This window comes from Moschus berezovskii, chromosome 15 (assembly GCF_049115385.1).
Source record: "Moschus berezovskii isolate FMDL1 chromosome 15, NW_MosBer_1.0, whole genome shotgun sequence".
Lineage (NCBI taxonomy): Eukaryota > Metazoa > Chordata > Mammalia > Artiodactyla > Moschidae > Moschus > Moschus berezovskii.
In genome coordinates, this window is record NC_142474.1 from 45,297,447 (window position 1) to 45,320,924 (window position 23,478).

At 48.2% G+C, this 23,478-nt stretch overlaps 1 protein-coding gene, 2 long non-coding RNA genes and 1 pseudogene across 6 annotated transcripts in view; 1 reads left to right on the top strand and 3 right to left on the bottom strand.

The window, feature by feature from the left end:
• RIN2 (Ras and Rab interactor 2) overlaps nucleotides 1–7,571 on the bottom strand; it is a 208,786-nt gene extending 201,215 nt beyond the window's left edge. For 2 of the 4 annotated variants that reach the window (XM_055430532.2, XM_055430541.2), the window contains exon 1: nucleotides 7,224–7,434. The gene's annotated coding sequence lies outside the window, so the exon portion shown is untranslated. Of the gene's footprint in view, nucleotides 1–7,223; nucleotides 7,435–7,554 lie in introns of those variants that run through there. The other 2 variants (XM_088844028.1, XM_055430566.2) reach the window with 2 other exon arrangements.
• A 1,223-nt stretch (nucleotides 7,572–8,794) lies between these two features.
• LOC129555363 (uncharacterized) lies at nucleotides 8,795–14,294 on the top strand. Its single transcript, XR_008685746.2, has 3 exons — nucleotides 8,795–9,113; nucleotides 9,195–9,333; nucleotides 13,970–14,294. It is a non-coding gene; the product is annotated as an uncharacterized LOC129555363 (long non-coding RNA).
• Nucleotides 14,295–17,502: 3,208 nt separating this feature from the next.
• Nucleotides 17,503–22,616, bottom strand: LOC148775431 (uncharacterized). The gene is made up of 3 exons (XR_016039236.1): nucleotides 22,392–22,616; nucleotides 21,500–21,695; nucleotides 17,503–18,588 (listed from the first exon to the last, which is right to left on the bottom strand). It is a non-coding gene; the product is annotated as an uncharacterized LOC148775431 (long non-coding RNA).
• Nucleotides 18,046–18,131, bottom strand: LOC129535352 (U6atac minor spliceosomal RNA; annotated as a pseudogene).
• Nucleotides 22,617–23,478: the final 862 nt, after the last annotated feature.

Consider the following 23,478-nt stretch of genomic DNA (forward strand, 5'->3'; position numbering starts at 1 on the left):
GACTCTGTGTGACCCCACAGACGGCAGTCCACCAGGCCCCCCGTCCCTGGGATTCTCCAGGCAAGAACACTGGAGTGGGTTGCCATTTCCTTCTCCAATGTGTGAAAGTGAAGTCGCTCAGTCATGTCTGACTTGTAGCGACTCCATGGACTGCAGCCCATCAGGCTCCTCCGTCCATGGGATTTTCTAGGCAAGAGTACTGGAGTGGCTTGCTATTGCCTTCTCCAATGGTTTCTTGGTACTTAACACTAAATGAAAAAAATACCGTAGGAAAGTAAGTCAGAAATGGAAAAACAAATACCGTATATTAACGCACATATATGGAATCTAGAAGGATGGTACTCATGAATCCATTTGCAGAGCAGCAATGGAGACACAGACGTAAAGAACAGACTTGTGGACACGATTTGGGGAGGAGGAAGGAGAGGGTGGGATGTACCAAGAGAGTAGACGGAAGCATCCATTACCATATGTAAACTAGACGGGAATTTGCTCTATGACACAGGAAACTAAAACCGGGGCTGGGTAACAACCTAGAGGAGTGATGGGGAGGGAAGTGGGAGGGAGGTCCAAGTGAGAGGGGACACGGGTAAACCTATGGCTGATCCATGTTGATGTTTGGTAGAAACCAACACAATTAGTGAACACCGTAAAGCAATTATCCTTCAATTAAAAGTAAATAAATTTTTTAAATACTGTAGGAAAAAACTAAGAAAGAGATTGATTTCCACCTTATATCAACAGTTAAAATTAGATCTGATGATAGATCTCTTGAGATCTTAAGTCATAATGCTTAAAATCTCATCTCAGAAATATCTGTAAATGATGTGACTGAGAAGGCTTTAATCTCCAAAATATACAGACAGCTCATACAACTCAACAACAACAAAAAACAAACCCAATCCAAAAACAGGCGGAAGACTTAAGCAGACATTTCTCCAAAGAAGAAATACAGATGATCAACAGGCACAGGAAAAGGTGCTCAACATCACTAATCATGAGGGAAATGAAAGTCAGAACCACAATGAGGAATCACCTCACACCTGTCAGAATGGCCATCATCAAAAACAAGAGCAGTTACAAGTGTTGTTGCGGATGTGGAGAAAAGAGAACCCCTTCTGCCCTACTGGTGGGAATGTAAACTGGTGCAACCACCACGGAAATCAATGCAGAGATACCTCAAAAAATTTACACTAGAACTGCCACACGGTCTGGAGAAGGAAATGGCAACCCACCTCCAGTACTCTTGCCTGGAAAATCCCATGGATGGAAGAGCCTGGTAGGCTACAGTCCGTGGGGTCGCAAAGAGTCAGACACGACTGAGCGATTTCACCTCACCTCACCACATGGTCAATGCCAATTCTGGATATTTATCCAAAGAAAATGAAAACAGGAACTTGAAAAGATATCTGCACCTCACGTTCACTGTAGCACTATTTACAATAGCCAAGATACAGAAAAAAACCTAGCTGTCCATTGATGGATGAACGGATAAAGATGTGGTTCAGTTCAGTTCAGTCGCTCAGTAGTATCTGACTCTTTGCAACCCCATGAACCACAGCACACCAGGCCTCCCTATCCATCACCAACTTCCAGAGTCTACCCAAATCCATGTCCATTGAGTCGGTGATGCCATCCAACCATCTCATCCTCTGTCATCCCTTCTCCTCCTGCCCTCAATCTTTCCCAGCATCAGAGTCTTTTCCAATGAGTCAATGAGTTGCGTCAGATGGCCAAAGTATTGGAGTGTCAGCTTCAACATCAGTCCTACTAGTGAACACCCAGGACTGATGTCCTTTAGGATGGACTGGTTGGATCTCCTTGCAGTCCAAGGGACTCTCAAGAGTGTGGTACATATATACAATAGAGCATTATCTAGCCACCATAAAGAATGAAATCCTGCCATTTGCAAAAACATGAATGTACCTTGAGGGCATCCTATTATGTGAAATAAGTCAGATAAAGAAAGACAAACACCTTAAAATCTCACTTCTTTGTGGAATCTTTAAAACACACACACACACAGCCAAGTTCATAGATAAAGAAGACAGACTGCTGCTTGCCAGAGTTGCAGGTGCAGGGGGTTGGGACAAGGGATGAAATGGGTGAGGGTGGTCAAAAGGCGCAAACCTCCAGGTATAAAATAGGTAAGTCACAGAATGCAGTGAACGGCATGCTGACTACAGTTAATAATACTGTATTGTATATTTGTAAGTTGCTAAGTGAAAGTTGCTCAGTCGTGTCCAACTCTTTGCAACCCCATGGAATTCTCCAGGCCAGAATACTGAAGAGGGTAGAATTTCCCTTCTCCAGGGGATCTTACCAACCCAGAGATCGAACCCAGGTCTCCCGCATTGCAGGTGGATTCTTTACCAGCTGAGCCACAAGGGAAGCCCAAGAATACTGTAGTGGGTTGCCATTCCCTTCTCCAACGGATCTTCCTGACTCGGGAATCTAACCGGGGTCTCCTGTATTGTTGGTGGATTCTTTACCAATTGAGCTATCAAGGAAGTTGCTAAAATAGATCTTAAAAGTTCTCATCACACACACAAAAATTCTGTAACTGTATAGTGATGGATGTTACCTAGACTTATAGTGATCACTTCACAATATAAATACTGAATCATTAAGCTACATACATGAAACTAATATAACGTTGTTTGTTGGAAAAAAATTCACAAACTGGGGGTAGTCTGGGTCCTGGCCAGTCACAACAAGTTCTGAATTGTCTGACTCACCATCAATGCAAGCTCCTTCTCTTCCCTTCCAGGCCTCTGGACATGGGCCTCTAAGTTCTGCCTTGATCCCATTCTACTTGTCCTGTGGCCTGACCCTGGGTTAGTTCACTGACTGCCCTACTCTGGTCCCCTCAGCATCCCAGAAACTCCCCAACTCTGGCTCTTCATTGACAATTTCTATCGAGGTAACACACAGGACTTTTAAACTCAACAGGTTAGAAGTCACACTCAGTATTTCTTCCCCACTCTCTCCCTTGGCCACACATGCAGAAGGACACACACACGCTCACTCAGGAATATCCACCCCATCTGATAGGCCCATTTTTCTCAAAACATTCCTTTCCTTGACCTCTGTGACACCATCCTATTAAATACAGATCTCTAAAGGAGCTCACATATCTTCCAGTCTTTGGAATAACCTATGAAACAAATCTGCAGACACATTTGCTCAACACTGGAGACCTAGAAATGTCTCCATCCAAATGCAGATGGATGTTAAATTCACCCAGCCTGTCTGATCACAGTATCACCTTTCCCAAGGCTCCTCCTAGCCCACCACTCTCCTCTGAATCTCTGAAATACACACTAGAATCTTCTGTTCAGCTCCTCTCTTAAATGCAATCAAGCCTGAATAGCCAGGGGTACCGAAGGGTGAAAAGTACCTAATAGATTGCAGGCAAGCTCTGATTCAAAAACAACTGCCCACAATGGGTGTGTCTGAATTAGGGGCTTCCGAGGCGCTATCTGGGGAGGCTCGGTGAACTCTGCTGGCTTACCTCAGCCCAGGGAGCCCACTCAATAGGGCCTGTTTGCACTGCTGACCAAAGAACTCCAGGTCCCTCAGACCCGATCACACCCAGGGGCAGGATGGGGGCAGCACTGATTCAAGTTAATCAGATGCATGCATGTGCAAATGCTAAGTTACTTTAGTCGTGTCTGATTCTTTGAGACTCCATGGACTGTAGCCCACCAAGCTCCTCTGTCCACGGAATTTTCCAGGTAAGAATACTGGAGTGGGTTGACATTCCCTCCTCCAGGGGATCCTTCTGACCCCGCAGGGATCAAACCCACGTTTCTGATGTCTCCTGCATTGGCAGGTAGGTTCTTTACCCACTTAGCACCACCTGGGAAGCCTAATCAGATGCATAGAAGCTGGCAAGCCAACAATTCACTCTAAATTTACAAGGGGGGATTACTGTGCCTTTTAAATGTCCAGAACAAATATTTTTACTCTTCTGCACACTAGTGTTCCTTGAACACTGCCTAGACATTAGGAGGTTTTGCATGAGCTAAGCAATTTCCCCAAGTGGACCCTTTAAGAACGCTGGATCGGGAAGACGCTTCCTGGTTCTGGGGCCAAATGAAGTTGGCAAACATTCCATTTTACGGAGTCATCCTAAAGAGTCCTGATGCACATAATAATAATGATAACGGCACTGAAAAGTCCTGCAGTGGAAAATCTGCTTAACCTTCTTATTTCTCTAAAACATCTCACCCCTGTGATCTGTAGTAATTTCTCTGAAAAAGTGCCTCCGAAGACACCACTGTGTAAATTCTGTTCCGGACATACACTTCATGGCGTGTGTGCATCCAAGTCTGGCCACCTCCAGCAAGTCAGCAGTGGTTCAGCTAAATGAATACTGGACCTGGGGCTCTGTTTCCAACTTTGGTGCTTTGACCTGTCCAGGCCTCTGTTTTCCCACCCACTGAACGGAATTATTAGTGTTGTTGTGACAAACAACTGTGATATTGTCTGGAAAAGCATTTTATAAAGCACTATAATAATATGATTATCTAAGGATATACTTATTGCTCTACAACTCCTCCAAATGCTTTTTACAGAAGGATACTTGTCTTCATTCTTTCAACACCCATTCATGAATTGTTAGGCAGTAAGAACTTGGAGCTGGCTTTCACTCTTAGGAAGTTCCAAGACAGGGGTCGAGCAGGGGCCACTGAATACTGCTCAAAAGTTATTGCTTCCCAGGTGACTCTGGTAAAGAATCGGCCTGCCAGTGCAGGAGCCAAAGGATGCACAGAAGACGCAGGTTCAATCCCTGGGTTGGAAAGAGCCCCTCCAGTATTCTTGCCTGGAGAATCTCACGGACAGAGGAGTCTGGTGAGCTACACTCCATGGGGTTACAAAGAGACAGGACTGAGCGAACACGCACACACAATACACACCCAAGGACTTTGGATGCCTGACCAGGGAAAGGTGGCCGGAATTCGCCTGAAACCACTAGGAATCTGGCAGCAGCATCATCAGACCTGGATTGACACAAGGAACAGGACAGAGCCTCCTGGTGGAATGTGGGCAGTGCCTGTGCTAACTGGGCCCAACTGTGGCCGACCTTTCAGGGCTGCATACCCTCAGACACAGGAGAAATGAGTTATCTGTCTCCTCCAAGAGGAGGGGGAGGATTTAGCTCCCCAGAGAGATATTTCTGGAGAAGAAAATTCCTCTTTGTAGTGGGTGGTGGCCCTTGAATTTGGCGAACCGGAGGGGGACCTAGGGCGGGTTTGGGGGAGGGCTGCTTGGACGTTCTCTCTAAACAAGTACATACCTGCAGCCCTAGAGGGAGTCAAGCTGCTTGCATCTATTTCTGCATGGGGGGAGGGGAGGGCTATTTTAGATCTCCTTCTTCCCTTAGAGAACATGTTTGCTGCAGGGAGAGGGTCTCCAGACAAAGGAGGTCACAGTAGCTGGGCTTTCTCCTGTCCCCAGCCTCCAAAGGCTGAGAGCAGAGTCCCCAAACCCCAAAGCTCCTGTCAACCACCAGTGTTCTTTCTGGAGTCCCAAATAGGAGCCCCCCCCCCCCCGCCGCCCCCCTCAATCCAAGGCCACGATGCTGTGGTGGTGCCAAGGCAGGGACAATGCATGTTTGTTCTAGAGACAGAACTGGAACTGGAGGCCAAAAAGGAAATGCCCACCTCTATGTACACTCATAAAAATACTCTCGCATACTTGAACTGGGTAAAATAGTACCAGTTCCACAGTCAAAAACAGAACCTACCAGGGAAAACAATCAGAAAAAGAATGTATCTCTGTGTATAACTGAATCACTTTGCTGTACACTTGAAACTAACACAACAGTGTAAATCAATTATATTTCATGTTTTTTTTAAGAGTCATAGTAAAAACAAAAGAACATGACTATATATTCAGTATAAAGCCGCACTACCTCAACTGCAGCATGCCACTCTGCCAAGGCTCAGAAACCCCCAGGTGGGGTCTAGACAAACAGGGCGATTGGAAACACTGTTTCCACTGCACAGTGACGCAAGGTCATAACCACAACCGGTCTTGATGTAAAACGTTGACATTTTGTTCAGGGGATTTTTCACATGAAATTTGGTGGTTTACAACAGTGCATTAAAATACTATTTTTGTTAATGACCGAGTTCCGCCAGCTGTTTGTTTTTGCTGCAATATTTACAAAGTCCTGTTGGTCAGAAGAGTGCCCTGGGGTTTCCTTACTGATGACAGCACGTTCCTAAGAAACCCCACTGTGCCTGAAACCCTCAGGGCTACAAGAAAATACAGCCCCCCAGCTATCGGGTTTTTGTGGCTTTCTGTCCTGAGTTAGGAAACCCCCCTGCACCACCACCCCCGCCCCACTAGAGAAGCGAGGCGCCGGTGAGGGCCCCAGGGAGGGGCGGGGTCAGTCTCGCCAGTATTTCTTGGCAACACATCACAGGCTTTAAAGCTGAATTCTGCAAACTCTCCGAAGTCCCGCGGCCGTCGGGGGCGAGGGGCGCGGGTGGGTGGACACTGCGCTGGTGGGAGCCGAGTCCAAGGGTGGAGACCGAGCTCGGGGATGGGGGGGCGTGGAAGCCTCAAAGTGTGAGAGTGACCCCCTCCCTTCCCCGCAGGAACCCTGGGCTCCTCCGCCTGCCGCACCGCCATCAATCACGGCCACAGCCCCTTCGCCTCCCGGCCGGCCTCTCCCCCGGGGGAGTGGGTGAGGGGAGGAAATCTCTAGCCCAAGCGTCCGCCCCGCACACTGGCCGAACGCACCGACTCGGTCTGCCCCGGGCTTGCGACCCCCGCTCCAGGTTGCGCGGCGCGGGGCGCACTTGACACGCCGTCTGAATCCCTGCAGGTCCAACTCCATTCAAATGCCCGCTGCCGTCCGCCGTGCGCGCGCGCACCTCGAGCCCCCGCGCCTGCAGCCGCGGTGCCCCCCTCCCCACTACCCTCCGCGCAGAGGCCGCGGGAGGATTCCCGCTGGGAAAGACCACCCTGGCCCAGTCCCCGCGCCCCTACTCCCTGGTGCCCCCATTCCCGTGCGTCCCCACGACCCCACAGCCGCTCGATTGCCAGGCCCCCCAGGTTTCCTCCGGAGGGGAGGAGAGTTGGAGGACTAGCACCCCGCGCCCCGAACCCTGCAGAGCCCCCGCCCGCATGGGCCCGTGGAGGGGGGGTCTCCGGGCGCTTGGGGTGCAGGCTCAGGGGGTGGGGTCTCCGCTGCCGCCGCCCCTTACCTCGCGCAGGCCCTCCCCGCAGGTCTCGGAGAGGGGGGCGACCCGGGCCCCGCGGACCGGCGCCGGGCTGCCTTTCCCCGCCCGGGAGGCGCTGTTGGCGGACGAAGAGGAGGCAGGCGAGGGAAGGGCTTTGTGTCTGCCTCGCGTCCTCCCTCGGCTCCAGCGCGGGCCATCCCCCTCCCCCAGCCGCCCTCCCGAACTCTGGAGCGATGGGGCGGGGGAGCCGAGGGGGCGAGGAAGGCGCCTGCGCGACCCGGGTCCACCCCCGCCCTCTCCCCGCCACCCCGTACCGCCCACCCTGCGCCCCGGGACGCGCAGCGTCTACGCTCACCCCGGCACCCGGCGGCAGGGCGGAGAGCTGCCGTAGAAAGTTGATCTAACCCGGCGCGAACCCCGCTGGCCCGGCTCCCGACCCGCCTCGGCGCCGCCGCCGCGCTTTGCTCGCTCCCCTGGGGAGGGCCAGGCTGTTGTTCTCGGAGACAAGGCCCAGCGTCCCCTTTCGATCTGCTCATCCCCCCCGGCTGCACGAACGCGTGCACCCCCCTGCACGGAACGACCCCCACCGCCCCGCCGCGGACCCCGATCCGCCGCGCGGGCTGGGAGCCCTAGTCCCGGAGGCCCGAGTGGGGCGCCGCGGTTTGTCCCGGGATTGATTGCGCTGGGTGCCTGCCGCGCGGTGTTGTGCTGGTCTTCGCTGGGTAGGGAGCCGCCTGGGTTTGTTTCTGCGTGAGCAGCCCAGCCCCGGCCCGCTGAAGTGCGAGGATGTGGTTTGGCTCCGCGCTGGGAGCCCTTTCTCACCCCTGGTGGGGCGACGCGCACAGGCAGACAGGCGAGGGGCTGCGGGCGGATTCACCGCCCCGAACCAGCAGTGGTATGGCGAGTCCCTATTCTCTCATTTCCCCGCTGGAGAGAAATACTTAAAGGTTACCAAAGTAGTCTCAAAAAAAGAACAACTCAGAGACACCCGTTTTTGACAGAGCAGAAAAAGGAAGCCAACGGACAGAAACCTTATATTTTGTTTCCATTCTGCCCCAGACCAGTAGCCCAAGAGGAGGCCTGCATTTCACCGGTGGTTGTTCTTGTGAATCCTGCCTTCTAAAAATCCCCAAATTTATACTTTGTATTCAGCTAGGCTCTCAGGAAGACAGAACCCACTGTGCTCCTCTTCTGTTCCAAGTCAACCATTCTATGAATAATTGAGCACCTGCTTTTGTGCCAGGCACTGCTGTAATGTTTGGGGATGAGCTAGAGGACAAAAGACCGAAAGATCTTTGTTATTGATTCCAAACAAAGATCTCCCTGCCCTTGGTGGAACTGACCTTCTTGGATGGGGGTGGGGTGGGTGCAGGGGCAGAGGGTGACCCATGCTCATCAGTCAGTTAGTTATCTGGGCTGTAGAGGTCGTCAGCAGTGGGAACTGGAGACAAAGTAAGCAGGCTGGGTAGCCCCTGTGTCTGGGGTGCTCCGAGGAGGCCGGCCTGAGTAGGTGGGATTCGGGCAGGTGAGGAAAGGAATTACCTGCGAGGAGGGCTGGGGTAGAGGCTTTGAGCTGCAGGGGAGTAATCAGGAGAGTCTACGTAGAGGGTAATGTGGGCTGCTGCTGCTGCTGCTGCTGCTGAGTCGCTTCAGTCGTGTCCGACTCTGTGCGACCCCATAGATGGCAGCCCACCAGGCTCCGCCGTCTCTGGGATTCTCCAGGCAAGAACACTGGACTGGGCTGCCATTTCCTTCTCCAATGTGGTCTGGCTGCTGCTGCTGCTAAGTCACTTCAGTCGTGTCTGACTCTGTGCGACCCCATAGACGGAAGCCCACCAGGCTCCCCCGATTGCTGAAAAATGGGTCTGATGTTGTACGGGAGAGTCCATTGCAAGGGGCAAAGGTGGAAACAAGGTAGGAGACTTGAAATGATCTCAGTTTGAGAGAAAGGTGGCCAGAGCAGAGGTGAAGTATGGATTCTTACTGGTTTTGCAGGTAAAAGTGTCAGGAATTCCTCTGTGGTTGGATACACTGGAAGAAGGGAGAAGCAGACAGAGGCAGACCTGGCCCCACATCTCTCCCCCTTCCCTCCCTTCCTCCACCAGGAATGACTGTGTTTTGTAGACAACCCCAGGTAAATACCGAACAGGTATGGCCTCTGCTCCCTTCTTCCTGTTCTTTTCCTTTTCTCCATTTCTAGCACCCTCTTGAAAACTTCATTCATCTTGTGGACACAGGCTCAATGTATCCCAGAACTTGGGACCCATTAGGCCATATTCCCCCCAGGTAAACATTCTGCTGTGGAGATGGCTTTGGGGGTTACTCAACGGAACTGTTTACTGAGTAGCAACTGTGTATGGGCCAAGCACTGTTGTAGGCTTTGGGGCTACAGCAGGGAACCAAACAGACAAAACTTTGTGTTCTCCTGGAACCCTCAGTCTCATGGGGAGAGAGTCAATAAACCAGACAAACAAGGAGGATATGTGACATGGTTGATGAAACGTGCCATGGAGGAAAAATGAACCTGGGGAGGGAAAGAGAGGGTGCTAGGGAGGCTGCGATTTGAGATAGGTGGTCAGAGAAAACTCCAGGAGGGGAAAAAAAAAAAAAAAGAAAACCTTTTTAAAAAACGAACCTTGGACCTTGTCAGGGACATACTCACACTTGGCAGGTTTGGGCTCCCCCGACCCCCGTCCCTGGAGACTGCAGCGTGCACTCCAGTCAGCTGCAGAGATCACAAGTGCTCAGGGGGCACTGCTGTCAGCTGAGGACCAGCCAGCCAAGAAAACGACATTTCTAATGAAGTTATTTCCCTTCCAGAGTAAACCAAGCAGCCCTGGTCTGGAAGCATTGCCCAGAGCTGGCAACTTGGCAATTTGTTTCTTTCCTCTGTTGAGCAGGGCAAATAGAGATGAGTGTCCTGAAAAAAGTGGCTTGGTAATCCAGGATCTGAGCTGTACAATCATCACAACAATAATGATGGCTTCTCTTTATTTATACATCTACAATGGTAAATGGGTAACGTTACCTTGATCAATCCCCAGAGCCACCCTGAAATTATTTGAGGCTTTCTTTGTGACCTAGTATATGATCTATTTTGAAAAAAATTCCATATTTATCAGAAAAGGCTTATTAAATGCCCCCCATAATCTAGTTCATACTTAGCATATAGTAGTTGTTCAAAACTGTTTATTCCTGAACTCAAACACCAACTAATTAAATGTGAATTCATCTTTTGCATTTATTCTAATTGTTTGTGTCATTTACTTTTATAATTTTCTTTGCTAGTCTTCTAATTTATATCCTGCTTTCTCCCCTATCCCATTCCTGAATGAAATGAACATCTTCCATTTCAACTGGAGTTCTGACATTTTTCTTTGCATTTTCTACCTCTTGTATTCTAACATTGTCTTGCTGTTACCCAGTACATAAATATTTATGGGTACTATGCTTTTACAGTGGATGGCAGTTATCAGTATAATAAGCCTCCTTTGCCCCATTAAATGTGTCCTGATTTATTCTGAAATTCATACCATGACCCCCACTTTCTTTGTATTTACATTCAATAGATTTTTTAGTCTTTCCTCTATTTTAAATCTTTTTGCATCTTTTTATTATGATGAGTCTTTTTGAAGTAACATTTATATAATTGAATTTTCTTTTTCAACCCAACTGATGAATTTGTTTCAATTTCTGCCATCTTGTTTTATGGTGTGGGGGTTTTATAATCCCCTGCCACTTCCTGAGTTCTGTGCTTTTTTGGCAAAACTGACTGTACTTTCTCTCTTCATATTTTCTTTGGGCATTTGAAAAGTATAGTTCTTGTTTTAGCCAGAGTGGTTCATTCCATCCTATATTCAGTTATGATTCTGTACTGGGAGGCAGACACTGTTCTCGGCACTCTGGTTATTTGATGAACATATGAAGGGGTTTCCAGGTGGTACTAGTGGTAAAGAACCCGCTTGCCAATGCAGGAGACGTTAGAGATGTGGGTTTGATCCCTGTGTCAGGAAGATTCCCCTGGAGAAGGAAATGGTAAACCCACTCCAGTATCCTTGCCTGGGAAATCCCACGGACAGAGGAGCCTGGCAGGCTACAGTCCACGGGGTGGTACAGAGTCGGACACAACCGACTTAGCACTAACTTAGCACACATGAAGCCAAGAAGAATCTGTACAAACCTGATGAAAAGAACCCTTATCCTCTCTTTGCTTCCTTATAATTTCAGTTATTTTCCCACAGTCACTCTTTGTTCAGTGAAGTATATAAGCACTTAGGCTTAATCACTTTGGTGGTTTTCCTGCAAAGGCTGCTAAGCATGTGTAAAAATAGAATTTGTATGCTTTACTTCTGTCAATCTGTTTTATGGCCACTTAAGTCTTGGGCCCAGCCAGAGATGCTGAGAGAACAGAGGGAAAGTTTGCTTCCCTACACTGTGCAGGTAGAGTCACCAGGGCATGCTTGTTTATATGTCTCTCCTGGGTTATGTTTGGGTGCCATTTAGATTTATTTATTTATAATTGGCCACACTCTGCATGGCATGTAGAATCTTAGTTCCCTGGCCAGGGATTGAGTCTCAACCACGGGATTGCCCAGGACGTCCCTGGATGCAATTTAGATGACATTTTAGTTGAGTTTAGCCATGGTAAATTTATTAAATCTGGCAGGTGCCTTAAAAGTAGCAAATATTTGTTGACATTAACTGAAAAAAAGTCTCTTTTGAGACAGTTGAGTTACAATGAGACGCTCAGGGTGGGATTTTAGAAATTGTGTATGGGTGTGCTTGCCAGTGTGTGTTTATACCCCACACCTGGTCCAGTAGGAGGATGAGTCCTAAGGGCATGCTGAAGAAGCCCTGTGGAGGAGAGGTAGGAAGAAGAATCCCCCCAGCTGCTTAGGTTTCGGGGGGAGCCCTGCAGTGAACAGTGGTGCTGTTTACTGAGGTGGGAGCAGTTTTGGAGGGATGAGAGGTAGAGACTCCTGGCTGTCTTTGGTTTATTTGAAAACTGCCTGCCCTGACTCGTGCACTGCGGGATTTACCGCGCTGTCCTGTTCCCTGCTCACCTCCCAGGCCCCTCATTCTTCCTAGTCTTTGGGCGCTGGACTTCAGAACAGAAACTTTTACATCACTGAAATACTGTTTTTCTTCTGCGTGACTCATCTGTTGAGAATTAATTGTATATCTGTATTTGGCCTAATGTCAGGCTGAAACGGCTTTGTCTTTCACCACTGCCAGGACGTTTCCAATTTCAGATTTACTCCACACAGGCTAATTTCTCTCCCATAAGTAAACCCCGTTTTCTCTTGGCTTCTGTGCCAACAGCATGTCCTCAGGATCTACTCCTCCTCCTCCTCCTCCTTCACTGCCTCCTCCTGCATGACCAGACTCCAGCGAGTGCCCCCCACTTTTGCTTGCCCCCGACCCAGCACCATACCCATTCACACTCTCTGGGTAATTAAACACTTTATCTATACCACTGATCACAGATCTATAATCCCAACTCTAACTTCTGGTGTTTATTGTGATCCACACAGTCAAAGGCTTTGGCATAGTCAATGAAGCAGAAATAGATGCTCTTCTGGAACTCTCTTGCTTTCTCCGTGATCCAGCGGATGTTGGCAATTTGATCTCTGGTGCCTCTGCCTTTTCTAAAACCTGCTTGAACATCTGGCAGTACACGGTTCACATATTGCTGAAGCCTGGCTTGGAGAATTTTGAGCATCACTTTACTAGCGTGTGAGATGAGTGCAATTGTGCAGTAGTTTGAGCACTTTCACAGCATCATCTTTCAAGATTTGAAATAGCTCAACTGGAATTCCATCACCTCCACTAGCTTTGTTCGTAGTGATGCTCTCTAAGGCCCACTTGACTTCACATTCCAAGGTGTCTGGTCAGTGATCACATTATCATGACTATCCTGGTCATGAAGATCTTTTTTGTACAGTTCTTCTGTGTATTCTTGCCACCTCTTCTTAATATCTTCTGCTTCTATTAGGTCCATACCATTTCTGTCCTTTATCGAGCCCATCTTTGCATGAAATGTTCCCTTGAAATCTCTAATTTTCTTGAAGAGATCTCTTGTTTTTCCTATTCTGTTGTTTTCCTCTATTTCTTTGCATTGATCGCTGAGGAAGGCTTTCTTATCTCTCCTTGCTATTCTTTGGAACTCTGCATTCAGATGCTTATATCTTTCCTTTTCTCCTTTGCTTTTCGCCTCTCTTCTTTTCACAGCTATTTGTAAGGCCTCCTCAGACAGCCATTTTGCTTTTTTGCATTTCTTTTCCATGGGGATGGTCTTGGTCCCTGTCTCCTGTACAATGTCACGAACCTCCGTCCACAGTTCATCAGGCACTCTATCTAACAGATCTAGTCCCTTAACTTTCTCACTTCGACTGTATAATCATAAGGGATTTGATTTAGGTCATATCTGAATGGTCTAGTGGTTTTCCCTACTTTCTTCAATTTAAGTCTGAATTTGGCAATAAGGAGTTCATGATCTGAGCCACAGTCAGCTCCTGGTCTTGTTTTTGCTAACTGTATAGCGCTTCTCCATCTTTGGCTGCAAAGAATATAATCAATCTGATTTCGGTGTTGACCATCTGGTGATGTCCGTGTGTAGAGTCTTCTTTTGTGTTGTTGGAAGAGGGTGTTTTCTATGACCAGTGCGTTCTCTTGACAAAACTCTATTAGTCTTTGCCCTGCTTCATTCTGTGCTCCAAGGCCAAATTTGCCTGTTACTCCAGGTGTTTCTTGACTTCCTACTTTTGCAGGTCAGGAAGTAACAGTCAGAACTATACATGGAACAACAGACTGGTTCCAAATAGGAAAAGGAGTGCATCAAGGCTGTATATTGTCACCTTGCTTATTTAACTTCTATGCAGAGTACATCATGAGGAACGCTGGGCTGGAAGAAGCACAAGCTGGAATCAAGATTGCTGGGAGAAATATCAATAATCTCAGATATGCTGATGACACTACCCTTATGGCAGAAAGTGAAGAGGAACTCAAAAGCCTCTTGATGAAAGTGAAAGAGGAGAGTGAAAAGGTTGGCTTGAAGCTCAGCATTCATAAAACAAAGATCATGGCATCTGGTCCCATCACTTCATGGGAAATAGATGGAAAAACAGTGGAAACAGTGTCAGACTTTATTTTTTTGGGCTCCAAAATCACTGCGGATGCTGATTGCAGCCATGAAATTAAAAGACGCTTACTCCTTGGAAGGAAAGTTATGACCAACCTTGATAATATATTAAAAAGCAGAGACATTACTTTGCCAACAAAGGTCCGTCTAGTCAAGGCTATGGTTTTTCCCGTGGTCATGTATGGATGTGAGAGTTGGACTGTGAAGAAAGCTGATTGCCGAAGAATTGATGCTTTTGAACTGTGGTGTTGGAGAAGACTCTTGAGAGTCCCTTGTACTGCAAGGAGATCAAACCAGTCCATTCTAAGGGAGATCAATCCTGGGTGTTCATTGGAAGGACTGATGCTAAAGCTGAAACTGCAATACTTTGGCCACCTCATGCGACGAGTTGACTCACTGGAAAAGACTCTGATGCTGGAAAAGGTTGGGGGCGGGAGGAGAAGGGGACGACGGAGAATGAGATGGCTGGATGGCATCACCGACTCTGTGGACATGAGTTTGAGTGTACTCCGGGAGTTGGTGATGGACAGGGAGGCCTGGCGTGCTGTGATTCATGGGGTCGCGAAGAGTCGGACACGACTGAGCGACTGAACTGAACTGAACTGAACCTCTGGTGTACTTGATAACTCTCTTACATCTTCTACTCCTGGGAGGTAACAGCTACTCAGTGTTTACATACTGAAGTTAGAGCTCCTAATTTGCTCCCCTAAAATTCTCCCCAAACTTCCCTGTGTCTGCCTTATCCTTAGTTTCTTGCTTTCCTCACCTTTTTTTCTTCCAGTTTTATTGAGATATAATTGGCATAGAGCCCTGTATACATTTAAAGTGTACAGTATACAGATCACTTACATACATCATGAATGACCACCAGAGTTTATGAACGTCCAACATCTCTGATAGATATGAGGGGTCTTCCCTGGTGGTCCAGTGGTTAAGACCTGTGCTTCTAATGCATGGGGGCATAAGTTCAATCTCCGGTTGGGGAACTAAGGTCCTGCAGGCCACACAGCCAAAAAAGAGTAAAAATTTAAAAAATCCACCCATGGTGGAGGGAAATAATTTTTTTAAAAAGCCAAAACCTCTTATAAATACGAAATTAAAGAAATAGAAAATATTTTCCTTGTGATGGGAACTCTTGGGATTTACTCTTAACAACTTTAACATATAACGTGCAGCAGTGTTAATTATATTTATCATGTTGTACATTATACCCCTTGTGTTTATTTATTTATCTTATAACCAGAAGTTTGTACCTTCTGATTATTTTCATCCAGTTTCCCTCCTCCTCCTCTCTCCCTCTGGTAACCAAAAATCTGATCTCTTTTTTCCTATGAGTTTGTTTTTGAAGTGTAATTGACTCACAGCACTATGTTAGTTTCTGTTGCCCAACATAGTTGGTATTTCTATACATTCGGTATTTCTATACATTTCAAACTGATCCCTGCAACATGTCTGCTTACAGTCTGAAACCCTACGAAGACAAGACTCTTGCTTTTTCTTTAGTTCCGACTGCGGACACGTCAGTGACACCTTCCTGCTTTCCCCACAACATGTAACCTGAGTCTCTCCCCTTCTCTCCACCTCCCTTCCCACCAGCCTGGGCCGAGCCGCCACTCCACAAGTCAAGGAGGCTTCTCCCTGAAACACTGCATCCAGTCTGGCCCTCTGAGGATCTTTGCACACGCAGCAGGCAGAAAGACATACAGTAAGTCAACCTTCAGGTGGAAAACTTTCAAAGATGTGAACGTGATCCTGTATGTCAGCTATTGCACTGTACTATTATGCTTTTCAAGGTACTGTAAGATTAAAAATGTTTTTTTTTTTAATGTATCATTCATGTTAAAAGTATTATAAACCTATTACAGTACAGTGCTTTATAGCTGATTTGGTACCTGGACTAACTTTGTCAGACTCATGAATACGCTCTGAAAACAGAACTGATTCATGTGTAGGGGACTTGCTGTACTGTAGTCAGAATGGAAGTCAGGTCACATTGCTTTCCTGCTCACCATCTGGCTTCTCATAGTACTTCGGGAAATTCAAAGACCTTCTCGAGGCCAACTCTGGTCCCATGCCCCATCGTGAGGCCCACCCCCCGCCGCTCCCCGTGGTCCCCCAACTCCCCACTCCCTGCCCCTAGACTCCGGTCTTCCCTTTGTTGGACACACTGGGCTTTTTCCAGCCTCAGAGCCTTTGCAGGAGCTGTTTTCTGTGTGGTCCTTTGCATGTTGCCCCTCAGGCACAGAGTGCACTTTTGAAGACTTTATAGACCCAAGGATTTTTTTTTTTATTATGTCCTCAGTGACAGTTTGGTGAGTTATAAAGTTCTAGGTTCAGAGTTATATTTATTCAAAGAACCGAATTCCCCATATGCTGTGGCGAAGCCTGAGGTCAACTGCATTCTTGCTTCATTGTAGGTGGCTGGCTTTTGTCATCTGAAAGCTGGGAAATAGTAGCTCTGTCTTCAGTGTGTTTGAATTCCACTGTGATGGGGTCTGAGAATTTTTCTTCATCCACAGTGAGGTGCCTTCTCCAGCTGTAGACTCTCATCTGTCTTCATTCTGGGTAACTTAAAGACATGCCTCAGGCCCTTCCCTGTCTCCTTCTGGATCTGCATGTCAGCTTCCATCCTCTGAACCTTTTTACTTCTCCATCTTCCATCTCCAGTCTCCTCTGCTGCCTCGTTGGAGAGGTCCTGGGTCACATCTTCCTGCTCATTGATTCTTTGTATCCATTTTTTTTTTTTTTTGGCTTCACCTTGCAGTTTGTAGGATATTCGTTCCCCGACCAGAGATCGCATCTAGACCCTCAGCAGTAGAAGCACAGAGTCCTGACCACTGAACCGACAAGCAATTCCTTGTATCCATCTATTCTTTATTCCGCTTGTCACTTTCTGTATCAAAATGTTCTTTTCATACTTCCACTCCTTTCCCTTTTGTGGGAGGTCTGATTCTTGTATCACATGTCTGACTTCTTAATATTTGTATCATTGCTTGTTGTTGCCGGTTATTCTGCTTCAGGTGTGTTTGTTACATTTGCTGCCCTTCTGGCAGTGGTACCCCCTCAGGCATGATATTTGAGGGCACTGGCTATTCTAATTGGCATAGGTATTAGGAGAGAGTCCAGGCTCGGCTCCAGGCTGTGTCACTTGTGTATAAGGATCTGTGTATTTAGTTTCCTGTGGCTCATGTTACATCACGACACACGTGGCAGCCCAACAAAGCACACGTGTGTGTCATCTCACAGTTTCCCTGGGTCAAGAGTCTGGGTGCAGCTTAGCCAGGTTTCTCATCCTCACGAGGCTTCAGTCCAGGTGTTGGCGGGGGCTACACCCTCATCTGAGACCCCTGCACCCTCTGCTGGGTTCTCTAAGCTGGTACGTTTGCTGGCAGAATTCACTTCCTCGCAGCTGTGTGGCTTAGGCTCTTGGCTCAGTGGCAATAAATGAAGACCAAATGGGAACAGGGAAAGACCATTTATTTAGAGCTTTCAATAGCAAGGGAGTTGGCCACCATTGTTTGCATTTGGCAGAGACTCAAAGGCAGGTAGAGGGGCAGGAAAGTTTGACAGTGGAGAAGAAAGGCAGCTTCAGGTCAGGTGTGCCCAGACTGGGGCCGCTGGACTGGGGAGACTGGATGCAGCTGACCAGCTGTGGCTGGTTCGGGAGCTTGTTGGCCTCTGCGTGGTCCCATGTTGGAAATCAGGACAAAATCAGGAGGCTGTCAGTTATTAATCAAGTTCTGATTGTTCTGTCAAAGGGAGTTTTAACTTTCTCTCCTTTCGTACAACACAAGTTCTGGGCATTTTGGATCAGTGGTTACAGGGGTCGTGATTTTGCTTCTTGGACCAGTGGCTAGAGACAGTGGTCTGATTTCTTACAGGTCTGACATGTACATGGCAGCCGGCTTCCTGGTTGCTATAGGTGGGCTTCCTGGACTGGTTGCTGCAGACTCTGGGTCAGGGTTCTCTTTCTAACTATGGCCTGGCCACTGCCTGTTTGTTCATTTGGTCTTCAGCTCCTGGAGGTAGCCCATGGCCCCCTGGCATGTGGCTGTCTCCTTGGGCTGTTTGCAGCGTGGCAGCTGCTTCTTCATGGCCAGCAGAGAGCATTTCTCACTCTAACGCATTCCACTGTTGATAAGAATTCAATTCACTATCACGAAGAAACAAGAGGGAATTTTATTCGAGCCAAACTGAGGATTATAACCTGGGAAGCAGATTCTAAGAAAGCTTGGAGAACTGTTTCACCTGTTAGAAGTGGAAAACACAGACATAACGCATTTTCAAGACAAAGGATCATATGTCAAAGTGACAGCTTATTTAACGTAAAGTTCACTGGACACACAGTTCTGGTAAGCACCTGCAAAGTAAGCAGAGAGTCTCCATGACTCTCTCCAGAGCCGGGAAAACACACTGTTCTTTTAAGAAATTGCGTTGCTGGCATCAGAGGAAAGAAAAAATTGATCTTCATGGTTGGGCAAGCCTTCTTTGAGGCAGTCAAGGTTTATGTGTAATTCAAATGCACATGGCACATTGGGGAGGAAGAAGGTCCAGACAAAGGCAGAGAGAGAATTTTATGTTGAATTTTTCTTGTCCTGCCTTAAAATATAAATTTTATTTCATCACTAGCAAGACAGAGTTTTTTATATGTCATTATGTATTCATGGGGGTACATGTGCTAAGTTGCTAGGGCTTCCTAGGTGGCGCCAGTGGTAAAGAATCTGCCTGTACAATGCAGAAGACATAAGAGACGAGGGTTCGGTTCCTGGGTGGGGGAAGATCCCCTGGAGGAGGAAATGGCAACCCATTCCAGTATTCTTGCCTGGAGAATCCCATGGACAGAGGAGCCTGTCAGGGCTAACAATCCATGGGGTAGCAGAGTCAGACACGACTGAAGCGACTTAGCACATGTATTCATGGGAGTGACAACCATACCTTTTCCTTGTTCTGTAGGCTGGAAGCAAGTCACAGAAGCAGAGGCTTGTAGGACAGACTCTAGGGTGGGGAGCACAAGGCCCTTTGCCACCTCGTGGGACTCGGCCTACTGCTGAGGGAGATAGGAGGGGCCCATGAGCCCTGGGGAACATCTGTGGTCACACTCATTCCTAGCTTCCACTGGAAACATCCCCACTCTGGGTTTCATTTGGAAACTCCTAGAAGAAGCAGCCGGAGAAGGCAATGGCACCCCACTCCAGTACTCTTGCCTGGAAAATCCCATGGATGGAGGAGCCTGGTAGGCTGCGGTCCATGGGGTTGCTAAGAGTCAGACATGACTGAGCGACTTCACTTTCACTTTTTACTTTCATGCATTGGAGAAGGAAATGGCAACCCACTCCAGTGTTCTTTCCTGGAGAATCCCAGGGGCAGGGGAGCCTGATGGGCTGACGTCTATGGGGTCACACAAAGTCGGACACAACTGAAGTGACTTAGCAGCAGCAGCAGAAGAAAAAGCATCACTGGGAGATAACTCCTTGCCCTAAGCTCTGTCCGCCGCTCCCTGGGGTCCACAGGAAGGGATGCCTAAGAGGCTCAGGTCCTGGAGCCTCTTTCCAGGGACCCCTCACCATGGTGGGTGCTGGGGCTGCCCTGCTGTGCTTTGACACTGCATTTGCATCAGGGATGCTGGCGGCTGCCTAGGGAGAAGGGGCCTACGGCGCTGTTGCAGGGTAGTCAAGGGAGACACGAGGGCAGAAATAAGAAGCTTTCTTCTAATTAAAAGTGGAACTTGATCACCTAACCCACTCTCTAATTCTCTAATGATGTGAGTGAAAAGCTGGATTCCACTAAATACCATCACATGCCCTGTGGCTTGACTTGTCTCTGCTGAGGTTCCTTGCGGCTCCTGGTATGGGGTCTCTCACCCACTCCTACCTGCCCCCGTCAGTGCTCTGTTATATACTGGTCAAGGCCAGTGAGTCTCAACCTTGGTTGTGCATTACATTTGGAGAGTTTGATAAAACCCTGAGGCTCAGGTCACAGCCCTGACCTATTAGCGTCTCAAGGGTGGGGTGCCTGCATCAGCAGCTTTATAGTTCTCGGGTGGTGCTAATATGTAGCCAAAGTCCTAGAAAAGTCTAGAAGCTGCAGCTTATGAATCAGTCCTTAGCCTTGCTGTTCTTTGGGATCACCTGGGAAGCTTTTAAGACACACTGAGGCCCAGGCCTCAGCACCCAAGGTTCTGAGGGAGTTGGTTTGGACGTGGTTGGGATTTTCCAAAGCTCCCCATGTGCTGGCATTCTGCAGCCAAGGGTGGGAACTGCTGAGCCTGCATCCAAGTAGCACGGTGCTCATGGGGAACTGGCTTATCCCTCTGCTCTTCTTGGCAAGAAAAGGGGCATGTGCCTAGTTTAAGTGTGATTCATAATGAGTGTGGCCAGAACAGAAAGGTGTGTGTTGCTTTTGTTCAGCAAGTTGAAATGATCAAGAATAGGTCAGATTCAAGAATGTAGTTGTGTGTTAGTCGCTCAGTTGTGTCCGTTTGTGACCCCATGAGCTATAGCCGGCCAGGCTCCTCTATCCATGGAATTCTCCATGTCCATGGAATTGTCCAGGCAAGAATACTGGAGTGGGTTGCATGCCCTTCTTCAGGGGATCTTCCCAATCCAGGGATTGAACCCCAATATCCTGCATTGCAGGAAAATTCTTTACCATCTGAGCTAACAGGGAAGATTCAAGGATAGATCAGATTCCCTGCTGACATCAGAAAACCTTAGGAGAGTTTTCCGAAGGAGACACTGGAATTTCCCTGTGCTAGCATGTTTGGCTTGTGTTTTTATTTTATAAGGGGGTATTAAGAGACCATTCCTCATCTCCTCCATCAGGTAGTCAGCTGAGGAGCCATTTCCAAATGGGCAGTGAGGCCATCATCCATTGGGGTTGCTGAGGGACACAGGATGGAAGCAGAAGGGTAGATCTGCTCAGCTGAAAGGAGAGAGAGGGAACCACCAGGCCCAGGGTACAGAGCTGCGCCCTGCAAGGTGTGTTGAACAACAGGCAAAAGACCCAGCAGATTTGGGAGAGGAAAGGTCATGTAAAGCAGGGGACCCCAACCTCTGAGATCTAAAGCCTGATGATCTGAGGCAAAGCTGATGTATAATAATAGAAATGAAGTACACAATAAATGTTATGCACTTAAATCATCCTGAAACCATCCCTTCACCTCCTGGTCCGTGGAAAAATTGTCTTCCATGAAACCGATCCCCGGTGCCCAAAACGTTGGGGTTGACTGGGAGGACAAACGTGTGACAGCTTCAGTGACACGATCATTGTCAGCTGCAGGTTTATTTTCAGAGATGCGTCCTGCTCTGAAACCATAAGTCATTTTCCAGACTTTGTGGAGAGGTTGATTCTAAAGACTGAACACAAACCACATTAACACAGTTACAGCAGTGCTCATTTTGCAGCCTCATCACAAGCTAAGATTAATTTTCCTTCTCTGCGAATCCAACACCACTCTTCCCAGGACATTTAAAGAGAAATGTTTCCAGCATCAAACCCAAATGAATTCTCTTCTTATTCTCCTTCAGTTCCTCAAAATCATGAGCATGCTGTGTGTCAACTCACTTCCTGTTGGAAACCTCATTTTTTCTTAAATGTCCCTTCCCTCTGGAGGTTTCTTACTGCCTTTTCCTTCCTCTTCCCTCTCTCCCTTCCCTCCTTCCTTTTAGAACTTTTTAAAATCATTTCTGTTATCAACAGAGGACATTTACCATCCAAGGCCTTCAGAAATATTCAGACTTTCAATTCCACACACTGCTGCAGGAAATCCACTTTCTCTCTAAAAACATGCTTCCGGAGACCTGGACATGGGGGTTTAACACTTGTGTCCCCCACTGTCCCATATGAGGGCGGACAGGCATGCTGGTGTTGTGGGGAGTCACAACATCTGCCAGGCTGTCTTTCTGCTGGTCTGCGAACACAGGGCAGATGCTCGCTGGGGGCGGCATCGCTCTCAGGCTAGCAGCCCCTGGGGGTGGACACTCGGTGCTCAGCACAGGCAGAAGTAGGCCGTGGTTCACCCCGGGCTCCCCGCATGCTCTGTGTCTGCTCACCTTCCAGATGTCCAGAGGCTGGGGCTGTGACCTTCCCATCTCCTAGTGAAGTCTTACTCTCTCAGCCCAGCTCCAGCCTCAGCATCTGCTTCTTCAAGAGCCCTCCCTCTTCCTTCCTGCTGCTGGCTGGGCCCTCAGCCTGCCTACCTGCTTATCAGTGAATGGGAGCAGGACTTGCAGAAGCGTGGATCTCTCTTATGCACCCCAGTCCCATTAGACAGCCCCACCGTGCCCTTAGACTAAGCTTCATCCCACAAGCCCAGGGTCAAGCCCACCCCTGCAGAATGGCAGCGGGGTCTAGTCCCACCTTGGGGGCTGGCAGGGGTGTGTGCGTCCAAGTCAGAGGTCGTGTGGCCCTGGCATCTCCAGGGGCTGCCTGGATGGCTCTCCCACAGAAACACTGCAGCAGAGGTGGCCAGCTTGGCGAGGCCTGGGGTCCCAGCTGGTAAGGAATGTTGAAGGGTTAAAACAGGGTCGTGCCATTTTCCCCATGTTCACCAGTGGTTACAATTCTTTCCTGGAAATGACAGGTAAGGTCACATCAGAGAGACCTTGGTGAACTGACAAACTTGGTTCTATTTCAGTGTCACTCTCTGAAGCATCACAGGACTAGCTTCCTAAAGCTGCCATAGCAAAGTACCACTAAACTGGTGGCTGCAGACAATAGATAAATATATTTTCTCGTAGTTCTGGAGGCCAGAGGTCTGAAATAAAACAGGGTTAGTTCCTTCCTGTGGGGGCCAGGGGGAGTATGTACTGTGTGTTTCCCTGAGTTTCTTGGTGGTTGTGGGCAGTCCTTGGCTTGTGACAGAGCAACTCCAGTCTCTGCCCCCATAGTCATGGGGCATTCTCCCTGTATGTCTTTATCCAGATCTTCCTTTTATAAGGACATTAGTCATTGGAGTAGGGCCCCACCCCCTCAACTCCAGTGTGATCTCATCTTTACTTGATTATATCTGCCAAGGTTATTTCCAAGTAGGGTCACATTTACAGGTTGTAGGGTGTAGGATTTGAACATATTTGTATGTGTGTTTGTATGTGTGTGTGAGAGATACAATTCAATCCATAACAATTATCAAAGTAACTT